Genomic DNA, 16299 nt, shown 5'->3' with positions numbered 1-16299 from the left:
GCATGTTAGATGTCTAGACTTATTCAATGAGGTCATGGGTTTGAATCTACAGGACCTAAGCAGAACAGTGGAAGATAGAAGGTCTTGGACAGGGGTAGGCAACCTTTTTGAGTCGGGGGCCGGGTTGCTGTCCCTCAGACAACTGGGGGGCTGAAGCCGGAGGGTGGAGCTTCCACCCTCCGGGGGTGGAGCCTCCACCCTCCGGGGGCGGAGCCGCACATGGGGTGGAGCTTCCACCCTCTGGGGCGGAGCCACATGCCAGGGCGGAGCTTCCACTATCCGGGGGCGGAGCCACATGTCAGGGGCGGAGTTTCCACCCTCCAGGGGCGGAGTCGCATAATATTTGCAAGAAGCTACTAGGGCCGGCAATGCCATAACACAGGAAAAACGCATGCACACTGTCTCAACCCACAAAAGAGCAAGCAAGTCCATGTGGGGGGATTTTACAAAGAGAATACCAAAGGAGAACAACAACAATAATAAGAGCAATATTTGCAAGAATGGAAGCGACTAGGCAAGGCCACAAAACAGCAAAAAATGCATGCCACTGTCTCAACCCACAAAAGAGCAAGCAAGTCCATGTGGGGGGATTTTACAAAGAGAATACCAAAGGAGAACAACAACAATAATAAGAGCAATATTTGCAAGAATGGAAGCGACTAGGCAAGGCCACAAAACAGCAAAAAATGCATGCCACTGTCTCAACCCACAAAAGAGCAAGCAAGTCCATGTGGGGGGATTTTACAAAGAGAATACCAAAGGAGAACAACAACAATAATAAGAGCAATATTTGCAAGAATGGAAGCGACTAGGCAAGGCCACAAAACAGCAAAAAATGCATGCCACTGTCTCAACCCACAAAAGAGCAAGCAAGTCCATGTGGGGGGATTTTACAAAGAGAATACCAAAGGAGAACAACAACAATAATAAGAGCAATATTTGCAAGAATGGAAGCGACTAGGCAAGGCCACAAAACAGCAAAAAATGCATGCCACTGTCTCAACCCACAAAAGAGCAAGCAAGTCCATGTGGAGGGATTTTGCAAAGAGAATACCAAAGGAGAACAACAACAATAATAAGAGCAATATTTGCAAGAATGGAAGCGACTAGGCAAGGCCACAAAACAGCAAAAAATGCATGCCACTGTCTCAACCCACAAAAGAGCAAGCAAGTCCATGTGGAGGGATTTTGCAAAGAGAATACCAAAGGAGAACAACAACAATAATAAGAGCAATATTTGCAAGAATGGAAGCGACTAGGCAAGGCCACAAAACAGCAAAAAATGCATGCCACTGTCTCAACCCACAAAAGAGCAAGCAAGTCCATGTGGAGGGATTTTGCAAAGAGAATACCAAAGGAGAACAACAACAATAATAAGAGCAATATTTGCAAGAATGGAAGCGACTAGGCAAGGCCACAAAACAGCAAAAAATGCATGCCACTGTCTCAACCCACAAAAGAGCAAGCAAGTCCATGTGGAGGGATTTTGCAAAGAGAATACCAAAGGAGAACAACAACAAGAATAAGAGCAATATTTGCAAGAATGGAAGCGACTAGGCAAGGCCACAAAACAGCAAAAAATGCATGCCACTGTCTCAACCCACAAAAGAGCAAGCAAGTCCATGTGGAGGGATTTTGCAAAAAGAATACCAAAGGCTAACAACAACAATAATAAGAGCAATATTTGCAAAAATGGAAGCAACTAGGCAAGGCCACAAAACAGCAAAAAATGCATGCCACTGTCTCAACCCACTTTCTTTCTCTCCCTTCCTCCCTCCCTATCACTCCCACCTTCTCACCTTTTCTCTCTCTCTCTTCTCCTCTCCCTCCCTCCCTCTCCTCTCCCTCTCACCTTTTCTCTCTCTCTTCTCCCCTCCCTCCCATCCTCTCCCTCCCACCCATCCACCCTTTCTCTCTCTCTCCTCCCCTCCCTCCCTCTCTCTTCTCTCCCTCCCACTCTCTCTCTCTCCTCCTCCCCTCCCTCCCTCTCTCTTCTCTCCCTCCCACTCTCTCTCTCTCTCCTCCTCCCCTCCCTCCCTCTCTCTTCTCTCCCTCCCACTCTCTCTCTCTCCTCCTCCCCTCCCTCCCTCTCTCTTCTCTCCCTCCCACTCTCTCTCTCTCTCCTCCTCCCCTCCCTCCCTCTCTCTTCTCTCCCTCCCACTCTCTCTCTCTCTCCTCCTCCCCTCCCTCCCTCTCTCTCTCTCTGCCTCCTCCTCCTTCCCCCCCGCCCCTCCATTTATAGGAGGGAGGAGGGCGGGGCCAGGAGGGAGGTCGGCAGGGCCAGGAGGGAGGTGGGCGGGGCCCATTTGAAGGCCCGGTGCGGCTCCTGGAGCCCCGATTCAGGGCTCCAGAGGCCGCATCGGGCCTCCCAGGGGCCCGGTGAGGCTGCTGAAGCCCCGTTTCAGGGCTTCGGCTGCCGCATTGGGCCTCCCAGAGGCCCAGTGCGGCTCCTGGAGCCCCGTTTCAGGGCTCCAGAGGCCGCATTAGGCCTCCCAATGGGCGCCGCCATTTTGCCCTTCAAAATGGCGGCGAAGTCTCACGTGGCCTTTATGGTCGCGCGAGACTTTGCCGCCATTTTGAAAGGCAAAATGGCGGCCGGAGCGGCCGAAATCGGCGGCGATTCCGGCGGCAGGAGGGAGCGGGGGCTGGCAGAAAGGCACCCGCGGGCCGGAGGTTGCCGACCCCTGGTCTTGGAGATGCCCCATCCACAGGATTGCCATAGGTCAGGGTTGAATCAAGGACAGTTAACAAAATTGGATCAGAGAAAATAGCAAGTACAGTGGTACCCCGGGATACGAATGCGCCGCCTTACGAAATTTCCGGGTTACGAAAGAAATTCACTTAATTAATTGTTTCCGGGTTACGAAGGTTATTCCGGGTTGCGAAAGAAATTTTGGTGCTTTTCGGCGCGATTTCACACGGAATCGCGGCTTTCGCTATTAAAGCCTATGGGCTTTTTCGGCTAGCGAAAGTTTCCGGGTTACGAAAGCGGCGGCGGAACGAATTACTTTCGTAACCCGGGGTACCACTGTAGAATCAGAAAGCATGGTAATATCAATCCACTGCCAGTGGTTGGAACAACATAACTAAATATGGCACAAAGTGCAGATCACTTTGTACATGTTCTTGCACTCTGAACAGCACTCTGATTCATCCAGATTTGAACATCTTCCCGCCCCCCACCATCATGGATTTAGGTTGGAATGATTTTACCATATGTTTAAGCCAGGAGTGGGCAATTATGGGAGACTAGGGGGCTGCATTAGCCACCCAGAAGACTTTGGAGGGCTGTATCTCCCTTTTTAAAAAATATTTTTGTCCCCACATGCTTTCTGGGGGTTTAGGGAACATTTTTACCATGCTTTTAAACCTTCCCTAGGCCATTTTAATATGCTGTGGCAGACAGAGATTTTAATGAGGGTATTGTTTGCATATTCTGTTTTAAATATGTTTTAAAAATGTCTTTTAACATACATTTTAACTTTTTAAAAAAGATAAGTTTGGTTTAATTGTATTTTAACTCTTGTGCTGAGTTTCAAGCTGTATTGTGTTTTGAAAAAGTTGTATGTTTCCTTGGATCCAGTGCTGGAAAAAAGGCAGGATATAAATAGAATAAAATAATGTAAATCCAAACCTACTTTCTCTCTTTCCCAGTATAGTGTATGGAATTGGTCTGACTGTACAAAGGATACCTAAGATTTAGACAGGGTGGCATTGTCCTTTATCTTTCTGTCACTCTCTTTTAAGAATTGGTTATCTTTCCTATTACAAAAGATGGATGATTTGCCTGCAGACTGAAAACTAACTTAAAGGCCAAATCCTGCTGTCCTGTCTAGCTGAGGTTTACATTAAAATGTTGTAGTGGAAGGCTAAAATGAGAACGCTTCTCCACACCTTGAGATGCTCAGGTTTGGCTCTGCTGCACATGGCCACTTGGGGGAGGGTGGAGCCGAGAAACCATTATGTCCATGACACTTGTGTAAACTTGTTCCAGATGGTCCATTGCAAATTCATGATGCTTAACTGACTAGGGAAAGAACAGCACTTTCTTTGTAATAATATATTGCAAGGTGGATGCAGGGGAAAATGTGATCTCCCAAAATGAACATAGTTTCCTTAAGGGAAGATAACAGGATGCTGGCAACTTATAAGGAACAGCTGCTGATTTGTTGTGGTATAAACTGATTATTTGGATAAACTAGTCTTGAATTAATCATTACTCATTCCATTTTATAGTTTTAGATTGAAAATTCTCTCTTTGGTAGCAGCTGGAGGGGGAACATGATGCAGGTAGATGAACTATGGTATAAATTTACCAGTTACTTATGGAAACTGATTAATTTTAATTTGTACCTGATTGGTTTACATTCGTTATCTTGCAGTGGGAGAAAAAAAAGAGAAGAAAAGAAACCTGAATAGAGGTTTGGGAAGTAATGTGAATTGAATAGTTATCAGTCTACCTAAGCTCCTTTCCACATTTTTGTCTTAGGCGGGTTACAAACCGCCATAAAATACGTATTGACTACGTATTAGGGTTAGGAAGGGGTGGTGCTTCCGCACCCCCCTAACCCTAGTACGTAGTGAATACGTACAATATGGTGGCGGCCGTTCCACACGGCCGCCACCATATTGATGTAGCGGACGCTGTGCGTCTGCACGTTGCGCAGCGCTTATGACGTCGCGAGTGTGCCATTGGCGCCTCGCGGCGTCATAACCACGCTGCAGGAAGAAGCTCCTTTTTTGCTCCGCGAGGGAGTCGCGCGGTTTCGCTGCTGCGGCTCCCTCGCGGAGCAAACAGCAGCGCTGGCAGAACGCTCCATAGTTTCTTTTGAGAAAAGACATTTATTATATAAATCCCAAGCCTTAATCACAGAGTCCAAAAAGGTCAAGATGACATAGTCTTCCAGTTTTCCCACTGCTTCTTTTGTCTTTCCTACTGCCCACAAAAATACTATTTAGGAAGGTCATGGTGCTTTTAGATTAGTAGCAAGAGCTTCCCCCCGTTACCCAAAGAACAGGTGAAGGGGGGTGGGAGGTTCCCAACAACTGTCAGCATTACTTCAGATGTTGGGGAAATTAGCTTTGCAAGAGGCTTGGGTAATTTTTGGACCATTTACACCAGTGTATACTAATACAGTGTACCCGCGTTATATGTGGACTCCAGCATACTCTGGAAGTCCGCACCAGAAGAAGCCTTGGCACGTCCGGAAGGGGTAATGGCACGCACACCGCCGTGTGCATGAGCCCCATTATTTTCTGTGGGGCTTGAGCATATGCAGAATTCCCCTTACATTGGGGGGGAGCCCGGAACGGATCCCCCACATAAGGGAAGTGCCCACTGTACTTGGTCTTGGGTGAATTAAGAAAGTTTTATTTGGAAAAATGCAAAGTGCAGTCACACACACAAGATAGCAATTCCAATAGACACAGCATACAGAGCTGACCAAAATGGAAATATGGAAAGGGGATAGCAGAATTTTAGGAGTTTGCAGTGAGCTTATAATTACCATTCCAGTGAGTGGATCGTGGCCAGGTAACAAAAGCTAAATGATTTGTCCCAGGAGTCAACAATGGGATTCTGGACTGGTTGATGGCTTTAACTTTCATGGAACAAAAATAGTGATTGGATTGGGATATCCCTGAGATAAATGGATGGGAAATTTGGCTGGGGACACAACATAAAGTAATCAGAGAAGTTTGCTTACTTCTTTGGATGTGAAGAGATCATTTGTCTCAAGTTTCAAGAGGAAAAATAGATTAATTGAGGGAAGGAGCACTTTAGACTTGATAGCTTGGTTTACCTGGTTGTACACATGCCTTGGGAGAAGCTATACTTTTTTTCCTAGGAACCTGACCTAGTATTCCTGAAAGGTCATCAATCTCTCAGAAACATGCTGTCTCCAGATGTGGGATATAAAACTAAAAGGGCTCACAAATATTGCATAGGATATGCAGGGCTGCTTAACAACCCCCCTCCAATTTGGAAACACTCTCAGCCTGGACAGATATTCTAGTTTGCAGAATTTAAGTAGATTGAATGAAAAAATGGAAGAGGGTAGATCCCATATTTGCTCTTGAGTGGAATTCTTCTGTGTTTATCAGTGGAACCAATTGCCTAGAGAGGTGGTGAGTTCTCAGTGTCTGGATGTTTTCAAAAAGAGACTGGACAGCTACTTGTTGGTGATGCTCTAGCTGGAGATTTTGTGTTGAGCTGGAGTACCTGATGGCCCTTGGGTACTCTTCCAATTCTGTGGTTCTGTATATATTGACATGGAAATGGAGAACAAGTTGTGATGAATTCTCTCCATGTTTATAGAGTATAAACTCTGCCCCTTAATTCATAGTCAAACTCCATGTCATTTTAAAGATGTATATAGCATCTACACGGGCAAGTCACACATTCAACGTCAGAGGAAGACAATTGCAAACCTCCTCTGAACAAATCTTGTCAAGAAAACTCAATGATAACTTCGCCTTAGGGTTGCCATAAGTTGGAAACAGTTTGAAGGCACACAACAACAAAGCAGCTACATTTTTTAAATTTTTACTCAAAAGTAAACTTGAGGGACTCAGTCTGGATTAGAATTCTAAGGAAGCAATAATGTTTTTTTTAATCATTTGTCCTTTCCCCCATGCTCTCATCCTGCTCTCCCCATGGTCCTTCCAATGGGAGGGAGCCCTGGTGGCGCAGTGGCTAAATGCCAGTACTGCAGCTACAATGTTGTGAGTTCGATCCCAGAGGGCTCCAGGTTGACAGCCTTCCATCCTTTCGTAGCTCAGTAAAATGAGTATCCAGCTTGTTGGGAGCAATTGGCTTACAAGATTGTAAACCGCTTAGAGCATTGGTTACCAACCTTTGTTGGGCCGTGACCCCCATTGCGGCCGAAAGTCCCGCCCGGCACCCCCCTGATTGGTTGGGAGACCAGGAAGGGTCGGGCCTTCCGGCCACCTACAAGCCCCAGCAGCCTGTGCGGTCAGAAGTCCCGCCCCTTCCCACCCTCCCAATCAATTAGGGAGGCCACCGGCTGGAAAAAGTGGCAGCACATCTGGCCACAAAGACTGCTGGAAGCCGCTCCGCCTCCTCCTCCATGCCAGCCAGACCTGCTCTGGCCTGCCGCGGCCGCCATTGCACGGGGCTTCCGCCACTGTTTCTGCAATAGCAGTGGCGGTGATGGCGGCAACCATGTGGAGGAGGAGGAGGGGAAGAAGGGGCGGTGACAGCGGTGCCCGCGGGGAGGAGGTGAGGAGGAGGAGGAGGCAGTAGCAGCGTCATCCCCATCCCTACGCGGTGGTGGTGCAGGCACTGGCATCTGCGGGGAAAAAGGGAGGAGGCAGCTCTTTCCCCATCTCCACGCAGTGGTGGCGCCGGCACCTGTGGGGAAGAGGGGAGGAGGAGGAGGCAGCCCCATCCTCATCCCCGCGCGGTGGCAGTGCCAGCATCGGCACCCGTGGGGAAGAGGGGAGGAGAAGGAGGCAGCCCCATCCCCATTCCTGTGCGGTGGTGGTGCTGGTGCCGGCACCCGCAAGGAAGATGGGAGGAGGAGGTGGCAGCCCCAACCTGGCGACCCCCGAGAAAGGGTAGATCGACCCCCAGGTTGGGAATCCCTGGCTTAGAAAGTGCTGAGTTCATTATGAAGCAGTATAGAAATGTTAATGCAATTGCTATTGCTATGGTCCTGATCTGCTGCCTGTGTACAATTTCCTTTACCCAAAAGTTATCCATTTGTGTGATTTACTTTTGGTAATGTCAGTTGTAATCTGAGTATCCTCAAACTGTAGATATTTCCACTTTTGCTTGTTATTCTGGATCAGAGTTGAGGACCTGTTTCCTTATAGATGTTCTTGAGTTTAGGTAAGAAGTCAAAGAGTTTGGGTAAATCTGGCTACTTTCAGTATAAGGCAACATGATGTGGTGGTGGTGGCTGCTGCATTTGCTTCTTCTTTGGAAGCTAAAGGACTTTGAAAGACAGAAAAGAGATGTGATATTGTCTGTCTTTGCCTGTGTCTCTATATGATACTTAAAAAAGCAAAGAAGGGACTCCAGTGTCCAGATTGGTTGAAACATGCATTCAAATGTTCCCTTGGCTCTACTGTATTCACAGTATAGCATTCCTGGCATATATAACCCCCTATCAGTAGGATCTGTAAGGACTCTGATATATTTTTACAGAGATCTGTTAGCTTGCAATGTATGAAAGTTTTATTTTTAATCTGATAATCATGCAGCTACTTTTTAAAGTTGAATGAAAATATGCATTAAACTGATCAAAAATATGCATTAAATTGATCAAAATGTTCAGTAATAGGCACATCATGAAAAAGTGTATTCTCAGCTAATTTATTTAAAATATGCATTTGAACTATCCTTCAGCTCTTTTTGGCGCAGTTTGTTTCATGTCTGCATGACTCCTTATTCTACTTTATTTGATTTACCGTAGCATCCGAAGTAGTAGACTAAGGTCCATAACACACTGCAGAAATAATCCAGTTTGAGACCACATTAACTGTCCTGGCTCAGTGCTAGGGAATCCTGGGAATTGTAGTTGGTTGTGGCCCCAGAGCTCTCTGACAGAGAAGATTAAATGTCTCACAAAACTACAGTTCCCAGAATTGCCCAGCATTGAGCCAGCACAGTTAAAACAGTCTCAAACTGGATTATTTCTGCAGTGTGTTTTGGATCTAAGTTTATGAAAGCTAATGCTACAACCTCTTTCGCTCAGTTAGTCTCAAAGGTGCTACAAGATCCCTTTGCATGTGAAAGATATAATTATCTTACCATGTATATATCTCTGGCTTTGCAGTTAATTTGAATGATATATGAATGATAGAGAACAGGAAAGCCAAACTGGATGTTTCTCTGCTGATTAATGATAGTGATATTCATTGCTAAGCAAATCCTTACTTCTTGAAAATGTGTGGGATGAGGAGAGCCATTTTTATTAATTGGCATATAAGAGAGCATTTCAGAGCTGGCAAAAAAAACCATCGGGAAAACTTTATCTTTATCTGATTTGAAAAATGCTCCATGTTGTCAAATAGAAACGTCTGTTCTTCCTTTGTGTGGGCCTTAGCAGCATCTGTTCAGTTCTGGCATAAATCATGGCTAAATTTATTGGAAACTCATAGTAATTTTGTTTGAAATCACCTAGATGGATTGCTCTCTTATTCCTCACTTTGTTTTCTATGGGCCCTTTTACAATGCACAGTTATAGAACTATGATTTCACTTTAACTGCAGTGGTTGCTTCCTATGTAGGGTTGCCATCCCCGAGGACCTCCAAACCGGGAAAAATGTAGGACAATGATTTAAAATGTAGGACAATGTTTTAAAATGTAGGGCTTTTTAAAAAAAATTTCCTGGCCAGGAAATTTAAAAAAAAGGTCCTACATTTTAAAACATTGTCCAAGGCCTCGCTGGGGCCTGGGAGACAGCGTCTCCCAAGCCCCAGCGAGGCTTTGGAGGACTCCGCGATCGCGGAGCTGCTTCCAGGTCCTCGCCGGGGCCTGGGAGACAGTGTCTCCCAAGCCCCGGCGAGACCTTCCAGGGCTCCACGATCGCGGAGCTCGCTTCCAAGGCTTCGCCAGGGCCTGGGAGACACTGTCTCCCAAGCTCCCGGCGAGGCCTTCCAGGGCTCCGCGATTGCAGAGCCCGCTTCCAAGGCTTTGCTGGGGCCTGGGAGACAGTCTCCCAAGCCCCGGCAAGGCCTTCCAGGGCTCCGCGATCGCGGACCCGCTCCAAGGCTTCGCTGGGGACTTGGGAGACACTGTCTCCCAAGCCCCGGCAAGGCCTTCCAGGGCTCCGCTATTGCGGAGCTGCTCTAAGGCTTTGCCGGGGCCTGGGAGACATTGTCTCCCAAGCCCCGGTGAGGCCTTCCAGGGCCTCGCTGGGGGGGGGGGGGAATCCCAGGGCCGTGGCCAAACCGGGGCGGGACCGTGCAGACCCGCCCCAAACCGGGAAAGTCCTGCCCGTAGGCGGGATATGGCAAGCCTATTCCTATGGAATCCTGGGGTTTGGTGAGGCGTTAGAACTCTCTGGTTGAGACTTTTAAATCTGCCTTCCTAAAGTGCCAATCACAGGATGCCTGCCATAAGATGCAATCTTAGCAGTTGCAGTGGAACCATAACGCTATAACTGGGTAGTGTCAAATGACCCAAAGAGGAAAAGTTAAATATGAAGGTACATACCTGCAGTTTTCCTTCTATCTTGAAGCCAAATTTGTTCCACAGTGATGTGTACTAATTGAGAGGGGTGTGGTGAAGCCTGGGGCCAAGCAGGGGGGGGAGGTTGCAGTTACTTTTTCACCTTTCAAAACTAAGCTCCATGTAAAGCTACTTTCTGAGGCATTGAGAATACAGTCCATTCCGGACCCCCCTGCAAATTTGGAAATCCGTGGATATTCAAGCTCCATAGGCTTGAATGGCTACATGCTCCTGTGCACACCATTAACTTCAATGAAGGTCGTCCCTCCGCATATAATAAAAAACATGGATCTCAAGTCTGCAAAAATAGAGGGGTGACTCCATTTTAGACATAACATTATAATTGCTGCAGATTGTAAGGACATAAGAGCCCTACTTACTCAGTCCAAAGATCTGTAAAGTTCAGCATCCAGTTTCCCACAGTGACTAACTAATTGCCATTTGAAAAGTCACAAGGAGGACATGAGCATAATAACATTCTCCCCTTGCTTGTTCTCTCAAGCAACTGTTATTCAGAATCCTGCTGCCTGCAGTAATGGAAGAAATAATATATATCAGTTGTGACTAGTAATGTAGTCTAGCCCCTTTTAAATCTAAGTTGATGACTGTCACTACATCTCAAGGCAGCAAATCCCACAGTTGAGGTGGATGCTTGTGAAAACTTTACCTCTCTTTCTTTCATTCTCTCTCTCTGTGCCAGGTGGTGACCAGAGATCTGTGTACAGTATTCCAACTATGGTCATACTACAAATCTGTATACAGGCATTACAATAAGCTATTTATTCCCTTTAAGAATGTACTCACTCTAAAATCATTCATTGTCATCTTCACTCCTTCTCTGGAGTGTTGTCCTCTGAGAACTCTTGTTCTCTACAACAGCATAGGAGCTGTGACCTTGGAAATGACATGCTGCCATCACATCCCAAAAGGCCTTATCTACTAACTTTTCTCCCTCTCTTTCTTAAAAGGTGTGTGTGAGAGTGGACAGTTCAGTGCTCTGGTCTCTGCTTTTTTGCTAAACATGCACAGATGCCTGACTTGGCTGTCTGCTTAATGTTTTGATGCTTGTGTCGTTTGGACAGAGACGCTTCTGCAGCTGGCTGTGTGGCTCAACAACTGGACTGTACAATACAGTGGGCTCTTGGTATCCACTGGAGTTTGGTTCCAGGACTTCCCATGGATATAAAAATCAAGGCCCATTATATACAGTGGCACACTAAGATGGTGTTGCTTATATAAAATGACAAAATCAAGGTTTGCTTTTTGGAATTTATCAATTTTTTTAAAAAATATTTTCAAACCTGGATACTTGAATCTGTGGATAAAAAATCCATGGCTATGAGGGCTGCCTGTACTTCACTGAATGGAAACTTGGATCAGTTTTATGCCCTGGGAACTGAGAGTAATAGCATTTAGTCAATGGTTGGGGATTAAGGAGAGGATTTAGCTGGAACCCCTCTGGTCTTGATTTACTATAAACCTGCTTTAGTGTGTGCTTCTCTGGATTTATCCTTTCAGTTTATACTCCAGATTTATAACTTGGACAAGTTTATAACCTAAATTTTAGCTTGTGAACTGCATATCTTGTTGTATGTGTTAAAATCATTTCCAACTTAATTCCAGTTCTAAAGGAAACCCCAAACAGGATTTCCTTGGCCATTGTCTCCAGAGGAGGTTTGCCACTGCCATCTTCTGAGACTGAGAGACAATGATTTGCCCACGGTCACCCAGTGGGTTTTCATTGCTGAACAGGGATTTGAACCCTGCTCTCCAAAGTCATAGTCCAATGCTCAAACTACTACACCATGCTGGGTCATATGTACATATAGTTATCTAAAATCAATCGTACACTGAACTTGAATGAAAAGCTAAGCATACAACATTATTTTAATAAGCAGACTTTGCCAGTAGATCTGCACCGTGGCTTTTGCTAATCTAGAGTTATATAATGTGTTTTTGAATCCTCTTTTCCAAACAGGAATTCAGTCTGAGCAGTTGCTTCATGCTGAAGTTTCTTGAAACCATTACAGTAGAGTAGAGTTGCAAGAACTGTAAATCTTGTAAAGGATTTTTTCCTCTGTAATTTACTGCCTGAGCTGTAACTTTCTAAAGGATTATCCCCATGGATATAGTCCCCTTTACTATAGCTGTTTTTCAACTTAATTATAAACCAGAGGTGAGAATCATGTGGCCCTATTAATGTTGGATTTCTATCAGGTGTAGCCAGTATATCCACTTGTGAGGAATGCTGGGAGCTGTAGTCCAGTGAAGTGTAGAAAGCCACATGATTCTCAGTCCATCTTAAATAAATGAAATGGAAAACCCATTCCTTCACTTTGCATAGGTGATTGAATTACTTTTTATTACTTGACACTGGGAACTTCATTACATCAGGCTCATCTCCCGCTAAAATAGTTTTCAAAACGCTATACAATCAGGATTCTTCACTTCCCTGTAGCACCTTCAGAACCTTTCTGGAATTGCAACCTTTGTTTGTGCTAACACTTTATCACCCACAGCATTTGTGACTGCTCACCTACTATCTCCTCAAAGACATTATTCCCATTGCTTTTCTTAGTGTGGCACACACATACACGGATGCTTCCCCCCCCCTCCGAAATATAACATGAAATGAAAACAGTCTTAGGTTTAAGAAAAAGAATTTTTTTGCTTTTGTTGTGGCAGCTTCCTGATTTGGGATAGACTTGATTACTTGGTGGCAGATGAAAGCCAGCAGCTAAAGTAGTGATTAATCTGCCAGCAATTAATCAGGTGTGAATGTTATTACCAAGAACTGCAGAACAGGGATAATGAAATAAGGCGGGTTACAAACCGCCACTTGGGACGTCCTCAGGGCGTCCCAGTTTAAAAAAGGGGCGTCTCTTCCAGACGCCCCTCTTTCTGTTACGGACTTTGCCCGTAACAAATGGCGGCGGCCGTTCCACACGGCCGCCGCCATCTTGACGTAACGGACGCTGTACGTCCGCACCTCGTGCAGCGCTAATGACATCGCGAGTGCGCCATTGGCGCCTCACGGCATCATGAGCACAACGCCAGAAGAAGCTCCATTTTGGAGCTTCTTTTTTGCTCCGTAAGGGAGCCGCACGGTTTGGCTGCGGCGGCTCCCTTGCGGAGCAAACAGCAGCGCCGGGAGACCGCCGCAAAGCGGCGGTTTGTAACGCCTCTAAATGTTTTTTCAAACTGTCCATTACTAGGCATGTGTGAGTGAGACTCTGGAACTGGGCAAAAGGAGGTGGGGTGAGGGGAGCAGAGAGCAAAGTTTTCCCTTCTTGGCTTCTCTGACAAACCCCAGGGCCACAATTGAAAGCAAATCAAATAGAAATGTCTACTCCTTCCCACATGATAACTGGTAACCAGAGGGCAGCTAAGCCACACCTAAAGTCTGCCCCCCTGATCATCCATAATTGGCATTGAAGCAGAAATGAATTATTGATTTGCAAATGATAGGAGGACAGTAGTGGAAAAGCAGGTCATTAATAAAGTTTTTGTGTTAATGAAAAGAAATGCTTTCCATATAGTCCCCCACCAGGAGAACAACAGAAGAGAACCAATATAATGTAATAAGCCTCAGCAAAAGATGTGATTATCCTGCTCCAATTGCAATTTACTGCCATGTGATTAAATTCTTTATCAAGTAGGCCTTCGCTTTGCACTGATATCCATAGTACGTAATGGTTAAGTATAGGTACGGTTAGCAGGTATGGTTGTTTTAATTACCTATTTTCCAAATTCTTTTCTTCATACATTCTTCATTGAATTTAGGAATATTCTCTGCAGCCTATCCCTGTCTCAGATCAGCTGGGGTCCATTCACAACACAAAATTATAGTGCTATTATTTTAACTGCCATAGTTCTATTTTGTGGGATCTTGAGATTGGGAGTTTAGGTAGGGATATTTAGTATTCTCAGCCAGAGCACCCTAATGCCTCACTAGACTACATATCCCAGGATTCCATAGGATGGAACCATGACAGCTGAAGTGGAATATGGACTAATGTGAATGAGCCCATGCAGGAGTAACTAAGAGGGAGGAGGGGAGAGAGAGAGAGATTGAGAGCATGGAACATCCTGAGACAATTGAGTATCACCACTTTATACAAAACCCTGGCTTGTTTTGGAATTCTCCACACTTCTTTGGGCATGTTACGTCTGTTAGGTCTGGCTCCAGGTTTGAGGGTGCCCTGGGCAAGATAACTCTTCTGAGCCATCTAGGGTCGTCCTGGTAGGTAACCTCTGAAACCTACCATGAGTGAAAGGGATAATGGGATTTAGTGGTGATGCTGAATAGAACATTGTAGCTTTAGCTGCCTGGTACTTCCTCCGTCTTGTTCTGTGAACCGGAATAGTGGACAAGGCATCTGTAGTTCATAGTATATTTGAAAGCCCACAGGTGTTATAGACAATGACAGTGATAGTGGTGGTGGTTGTAATTCTTTTACTTGGGACATCTCTGCATAATACTGAAGCACAGACATGGGGGTTGGAGGGAAGCAGCCTCTTCTTTCTCCTTCAGACAGATGCCAGCCAGAGTCTGTGAACCTTGGCAGTTGTTATACCATGTTGGCTGCTAGTGCTTTGCCTGTAACGAGTGTTCAAGGTGGCAAAACCTATGAGAAGCCAATCATCATTTCACATTGTGTCTCTGGGCTTTGGGAAGCTTTTCCTTAGTATGGTACAGATTAATATTTGAACTGGAGAGTTTCAAGAAAGTTCCTGTGGCTGCTATCCCACAGGATAATCAGAAGAGACCTGGGAAAGCTCTGTGGTGGAGTAATTTTAAAGTGTGGATCATGACATGTTCCTGGTTGTGTAAAGTGTTTCTCACTTCCCTGTGTTTTGTTTTTCAATCTAAGCAGCACTGCAGTAGCTTCTTTGGCACTTAACATTGTGACTTTTTTTAGGTCATAAATGACTTATTAAAAATGGCTATGTGTCTGTATGCCTTCAAGTCACCTGTCAACTAATGGGATTCCAATTAATTTCATAGGGTTTTCTTAGACAAGGAATACACAGAGATGGTTTTGCCAGTTCCTTCCTCTGAACTTGGTCTCCCATCAAAGTACTAACTAGAGCTGACCCTGTTTAGCTTTCAAGACCAGACAGAATTTGGTAAGATAAACTCAGTTTTGTTTCCTCTGTACTGTCCTAAATGCCTATTGCAAGTATCTAAAAGACAAGTTAGCATCCTGGAAAGCTCGTAGTGAGCCACTTGCTCTAACAAAAGTTGGAGGGGAACTGTGGCATTAAGAGTCCCTCTGTCTAGCCTACCTGTTCTTTAAAGAGCCAGCTCTCTGGTTTGAAGAATGTTTTTTCTTTCTGTGACTTCCCACCTGACATTCACCTTGCACCATTGTGGAGGCAGAAAAGTAGGTGGTATTTGATCCTTCAAGCTAACTGAGCTCAGAGGAAGGGTTGGAGTTCCATAGGCTCCAGCTCACTAGTCTCAGATTCATTATCAGAAACCCCATCCAATTCTTCAGCTGTTGGTGTAGATAGAAGATCAAAACGCAGTGGTCTTATCCCTCTTTGAGTGAGCTTGAGGCCCATATCATTATATTCTGTCTAGCTTATTATGCTCACCTGACATGACTATTATTGATTACAATCTACTTCTCATTTAGAGTGATCTTACATTTCTTGGGTTCAGGTCTTTTTCGCTTATTACAGAAATGTAGCCTGATTTTTATACTGTCAGCTTTTCTTCTGTAATTCTTTGGCCGTAAACATAAAGTTAGTTGGGCTTTTGCATAACTGCTGTGTCACAGAATTTATAAGCGCTAGTATGTCATCGAAAGAGCTTCCAGCTTTTGAGCTATGAATAACTTCACCGCTTTTAAATAATAAATTCTGTATGGTTGAAGAAGAAAAAACTCCTCTCCATTCTGTCCCATTTATCATTTAATAGCTTGAATAGCTCAGTGGGGCTATCCTAGCCTAAGCACTGCTTTTCTCATGGTGCAGAAAAATTGAAGCCTTTTTGTATATGCAAGTCTCCCTGCTTCTGTCTCCATCCTTATCCATCCAGTTCATCTGCATAGATGATAAGCATCCCAAGGAAGAAATTCTTCTAGAACATGGC

The 16299-nt window shown here is 45.2% G+C and overlaps 1 protein-coding gene across 6 annotated transcripts in view; it reads left to right on the top strand.

Moving 5' to 3' along the window:
• SEMA4G (semaphorin 4G) overlaps positions 1 to 16299 on the top strand; it is a 154073-nt gene that overhangs the window by 41538 nt on the left and 96236 nt on the right. Inside the window, exon 1 of one of the 6 annotated variants that reach the window (XM_089509744.1) lies at positions 15237 to 15329. The exons of the other annotated variants lie outside the window; for them this stretch is intronic. The gene's annotated coding sequence lies outside the window, so the exon portion shown is untranslated. Of the gene's footprint in view, positions 1 to 15236; positions 15330 to 16299 lie in introns of those variants that run through there. 6 annotated transcript variants of the gene reach the window in all.

The sequence above is a fragment of the Sceloporus occidentalis genome, unplaced genomic scaffold (assembly GCF_023333645.1).
Source record: "Sceloporus occidentalis isolate IW3139 unplaced genomic scaffold, rSceOcc1.0.p SCAF_2, whole genome shotgun sequence".
In the NCBI taxonomy this organism is placed as follows: Eukaryota; Metazoa; Chordata; class Lepidosauria; order Squamata; family Phrynosomatidae; genus Sceloporus; species Sceloporus occidentalis.
The sequence above is the reverse complement of the archived record's forward strand: the minus strand, read 5'-3'. Positions and strand labels throughout refer to the sequence as shown.